Genomic DNA, 6,000 nt, shown 5'->3' on the forward strand with positions numbered 1-6,000 from the left:
CCAAGAGAGCGGCAGATGGAGAGGCGGAGGATGATAATTACATGCCTCCCTCCGAAGACGAGGCAAGCCTCGACGATGACGAATTTGTCATGCCTGAGGATCCCGTCGAGCAAGAGCACTTCAAGCGCCGGCTTATAGCCACGACTAATAGCCTTAAGAAAAAGCAACAACAGCTTCGAGCTGATCAAGATTTGCTAGCTGACAGATGGACTGAAGTCCTTGCGGCCGAGGAATATGAACTCGAACGCCCCTCCAAGAGTTACCCAAAGCACAGGTTGCTACCCCGACTGGAGGAGGAAGCATTAAAACCTACATCTCCAGCGTATGACGCGGCTGATCGGCCACCTCGTGGCCGCGACAGAGAGGCATTTCACCCAAAAGCTCAGCCCGCACCCCGACGCCACTCAAATAAAAATGTCAAGGCACAGGGAAACATGCTAGACCTGCGAGACGTATTGGAGGACAAAGCAAAACACGCAAGATCGATCTACGGATCACGAGGGCGTGCCACTATGCGAGACAATAACCGTCACGCTGGATACAGTAAAAGTAAATCCGGCCGGGCCGAACACAGCGGACAAGACTCATTTGAGCTGCGTCGCGATATAGCCCAATACAGAGGCGCCGCACACCCCCTATGCTTCACAGACAAAGTAATGGATCACCAAATCCCAGAGGGTTTCAAACCCGTAAATATCGAATCGTACGACAGTACAACAGATCCTGCGGTATGGATCAAGGACTTCCTCCTGCACATCCACATGGCCTGCGGTGACGATCTACACGCCATCAAATACCTCCCACTCAAACTCAAAGGACCAGCTCGGCATTGGCTCAATAGCCTGCCAGCAGAATCCATTGGCTGTTGGGAAGATCTGGAAGCCGCATTCCTCGACAACTTCTAGGGCACTTATGTGTGACCACCAGATGCCGATGACTTGAGCCACATAATTCAGCAGCCAAAGGAATCGACCAGGCAATTCTGGACACGGTTCCTGACAAAGAAAAATCAAATCGTCGACTATCCCGATATAGAGGCCCTAGCAGCTTTTAAGCACAACATCCGCGACGAGTGGCTCGCCCGGCACCTTGGCCAGGAAAAGCCGAAATCTATGGCAGCCCTCACGACACTCATGACCCGCTTTTGCGCGGGAGAGGATAGCTGGCTGGCTTGAAGCAATAACATATCAAAGAACCATGGTACTTCGGATACCAAGGATAGAAATGGCACGTCACGTCGCAACAAACACAAGCGCCGCATCAACAACAATAATATCGAGGATACGACAGTCAATGCCGGATTCAGAGGCTCTAAACCCGGTCAGCGGAAAAAGCCATTCAAAAGAAGCACTCCAGGCCCGTCCAATTTGGACCGTATACTCGATCGCTCGTGTCAAGTACACGGCACCCCCAACAAGCCAACCAACCACACCAACAGGGAATGTTGGGTGTTCAAGCAGGCCGGCAAGTTAAATGCCGAAAACAAAGATAAGGGGTTACATAGCGATGACGAGGAGGAGCCCCGGCCACCGAACACCGGAGGACAGAAGAGGTTCCCCCACAAGTGCGGACGGTGAACATGATATACGCAACCCACATCCCCAAGAGGGAGCGGAAGCGTGCGCTAAGGGACGTATATGCATTGGAGCCAGTCGCCCCAAAGTTCAACCCATGGTCCTCCTGTCCGATCACCTTCGATCACAGGGACCACCCCACTAGTATCCGTCATGGCGGATTCGCCGCACTGGTCCTAGACCCAATCATCAACGGATGTCACCTCACTCGAGTCCTTATGAACGGCGACAGCAGCCTGAACCTGCTTTATCAAGACACAGTGTGCAAAATGGGTATAGACCCCTCAAGGATCAAACCCACAAAAACGACCTTCAAAGGCGTCATACCAGGTGTAGAGGCCCAATGCACAGGCTCAGTCACACTGGAAGTGGTCTTCGGATCCCCGGATAACTTCCGAAGCGAGGAGTTAATCTTCGATTTAGTCCCGTTCCGCAGTGGCTATCATGCACTGCTCGGGCGAACCACATTTGCGAGATTCAATGCGGTACTGCATTATGCATACCTCAAGCTCAAGATGCCAGGACTTCGGGGGGTCATCACAGTCAATGGAAACACAGAGCGCTCTTTCCGCATGGAGGAGCACACTGCGGCCCTCACAGCAGAAGCACAAAGCAGCCTCTTCAAGAAATCCACCAGTTCGGTGATTAAACACCCGAACACCGTCAAGCGCGCCTGGAGTAATCTGCAATAAGACCGCCTGGCACATTCCGAGCTCACATAGCAATGCGTCCCCCACCCCAGTCCCAGCCAAATGGCGAAATCCGTGCCATGCATACATAATTACGCATTGTGGGGGGGCATGACTACGGCACGCCCCAAAACGCGGCTCAACCGCACTAGGGGCTTCCCACTTTGTTATTTTTTCTCTCTTTCAGGACTTTACTCTCTGGAAACCCTGTCCGACAGTACAATTGCCGGACACATGATACAACAACCAAGGAGGCAGAAAGCTACGTCGCACCATGGAACTCCCAGGTGGTCTCTGATAACGAGTGAAATACCTGCTTTAAATACCATTCCTCAGCTTGCCCTTGGAGGGTACATGTCAAATAGTCCTACTTTTTGCTTATCGCACTACTTGTATCATTCTGCTTCGACGCACCTTTTTGAATAAACAATGCATAGCACTAGACTATTACCAGAGTGTACGGCCAATACGCCAAGGGCTTAAGCGTACCCCATAATATGGCGTGAGAAGTCCAAACACTTTCGACAGTGCGGCACCCCGAACTTATAGCATTATATGCATCAGCTCCGAATCATGTCTTGGGTCAATAGTTGGGTTTTCCCGGCTCCCATGTTTTGGTACCTTACGTTCCGCTATATCGGCTAAGGTAGCACTAGGAGAACTACTGCGATTGTGCCCCGGTTCATCTGGGCAAGCACCTCAGTAGAGAAAGCTAAAACTCACTGTCATGATAAGGCGAGAGCTGGTCGCTGTTAGAGAGGTCTCGAGTCCCTAAAGACTTATGCCGCTTAGGGTGAGGAGTCGGCTTTGTCCGGCTTAGGCGTGTATAGCGCCCCAAATTCGGCCTTCCGAATACTAGGGGCTTCGCCAAAATTTAAAATTGTAGACTTCTATGGCTAAGTGAGAGTGATAAAGCATTATAGTCTGATTGCCTTGTTCGTTGTGCCGAGCACCTCACTCGAAGGACCCAACAATGGGAAAAAGAGTGCTCAGATTTATCCCGAACACCCCAGCACTCGTGGCATGGGGGTAGAAGCCGACGACTGGCCATCTCTCAGATTTGATAAACAGCCGCACAGAAGGTAATATTTTAAATTCAAACAAGCGTTGCATAGCACATATGAATAGGTTTTCATAATACAGGATCACACGAGCAAGTTCATTCAAAAATTACATACATCGCACACTCGTCCGCCACAAGACGGGCACCCTTCAGGACACCCTCATAATACATTTCAGGGTGGCGATGCTCCTTGCCCTGCGGCGGCCCCTCCTTCACTAGCTTCTCGGCGTCCATCTTGGCCCAGTGCACCTTCGCACGGGAAAAAGCCCAATGTGCACCTTCGATGCAGACGGACCGCTTTATGACTTCCAGCCGTGGGCAGGCATCCACAAGCCGCCTCACCAGGCTGAAGTAGCTGTTGGGAAGGGAGTCGCCAGGCCACATCCGGACTATAAGGCCCCTCATGGCCTGTTCGGCCGCCTTGTGCAGCTCGACCAATTGCTTTAGCTGGTCGCTCACAGGCATCGGGTGTTCGGTCCCAGTATACTGAGACCAGAACAACTTCTCTGTCGAGCTTCCCTCCTCGGCCTGGTAGTACTTTGCGGCATCCGACACGCTGCAGGGAAAATCTGCGAATGCTCCTGGAGAGCTCCGGACTCGGGTAAGTAACAAGTAATTTACTTTCGCATGCTTGCTTTGCATAATGAATGCCTTACCCGCTGCTATCTTCCTCATCATATCAATTCCCTGGAGGGCCTTTTGGGCTTCAGCCTTGGCATGCTTTGTGCTCTCGAGGGCCGCGGCAGGCTCGGACTCTCGCGTCTTCGAGTCAAGCTCCAAAGTCTCGTGCTTATTCACGAGAGCCTGGAGCTCTTGCTGCACCTCGCCCACCCGTGCCTCTTGTTTCTCCCGCTTGGTGCGCTCCTCGGCCGCTTTGTTTTCGGCCTCGGACAACGCTCGCTTCAGGGTCGCCACTTCGGTCGTGGCCCCTGGCACATCCATGATGATCCTATCATTCTGCAACCACATCTTATATATATATACAAGGTATTACTTACCTTTGTTCTCCTTGAGCTGCCTCTTGGCAAGGCCGAGTTCTTTCTCAGACCGCTTGAGGTTCTGCTTCAGTGCGGCGACCTCCGCAGTCAGTGCGGCAGAGGTCAGCAGCGAAGCCTGCATACGCATATAGACATACTTGTATTAGACTCCTGTAGATATTATTTGATCCTCTATTTGGCTTTTCTTTGTGAACACCAAACAGAGCATCAGGGGCTACTATCTATGCGGTAATATTTTCCTATATTTTAAATACTTACCTCAAAGCTTGTTAGAAGGCTGGCACAGGCTTCAGTCAGTCCGCTCTTGGCGGACTGAACCTTCTTGATCACCGCACTCATAATAGTGCGGTGCTCTTTATCGATGGAAGTGCCGCAAAGTGCTCCCAACAGGTTGTCCGGTGCCTCTGGATAGACAGAGGTCACCGGCACGGGCGGCTTGCCCCTCTTGGCAGGGGGCACCTGCCAGAGTCCGGAACCATTGTAGGTTCCGGCGTGGTGTTCGGCTGAGGGCCAAACTTGGAGCCCTTGGGAGTCTTGCTCCCTTTGCGCCTGGAGTTCGGAAGGTCGCCTTGAGGCACCTCCAGGACTACCTCCCCTCGGTTCGGTGCCCCTTGAGACAATACCTCGACATTGTCCGTAGGGCGAGGAGAGGAGGCGGTTGGAGGTGATTCGCTATTCATATACGACGAGTCCAAGGAACCGTCCGACGAGGATACATCAATGTGGGCTCAGGGCGGACTGCATGATCATATTCGACGTTAGGAGAAGCAGTGCAATAAAAGTATGCTATGAGTTACTCTGGTATCCGAATACTTACAACTTCTCCAGGGTCTTAGCCCTGAGTAACCACTCGTCTTCGCTGTCGGCGGCGGTGGTGGAACAGTCCGGAAGGAGAGTCCTTCACTTCTTGGACCCTCCGGCCTCCCCGGTTGGGGCGGCCTTCCTTTTCCTGTCTCCCCGGCTGGAGGGGGAGAACCGTCATCTTCCTCCTCCTCGTTTTCACGAGAGGAGTGCGTCTCAGGGTTATCGGACGATGAGTCCGATACCACCTGGCGCCGGGAACTCTTTCGAGTTCCCGTGGCCTTCTTCTTGATCTTCTTCTCCGGCATCTCATAAGGAGCCGGAGTCCGCATCTCCGCCAGGAGAGCATCTGTAGGGTCTTCGGGCAGAGGGGCCGGACAGTCAATCTGCTGTGATGTCTCCACCCAATCCTGTCAAAGGCATGGGAGCTTAGACCCCGCACATGGTTAAACTATGGAAAATAAATACCCTACGAGGTGTACAGAACTTACCAGATTCATAGGGCGCGTCGCGCTTAGCCCGCGGTCCTCGGTAAGGGGAGGAGGGACCTCAGCGCCCTTAAACAGCACCTTCCAGACGTCCTTATGTGTCGTGCCGAAGACCTCGCATAGAGTCTGGTGCTGGGCCGGTCGAACTCCCATAAGTTGAAAGCCCGTCATTGACATGGGAGGATCCGGCGGAAGAGCATGACCTGGACTATGTTGAGAAGCTTGAGTTTCTTGCCTATCATGTTCCGGATACACTTCTGGACTCCGTCTAGCTCCACCGATGAGCCCCAGGACAGGCCCTTCTCCTTCCAGGAAGTGAGCCGCGTGGGGATTCCGGATCGAAATTCGGGGGCCGCCACCCAGTTGGTGTCGCGTGGCTCGGTCATG

The sequence above is a fragment of the Triticum dicoccoides genome, chromosome 3A (genome assembly GCF_002162155.2).
Source record: "Triticum dicoccoides isolate Atlit2015 ecotype Zavitan chromosome 3A, WEW_v2.0, whole genome shotgun sequence".
Classification (NCBI taxonomy): Eukaryota; Viridiplantae; Streptophyta; class Magnoliopsida; order Poales; family Poaceae; genus Triticum; species Triticum dicoccoides.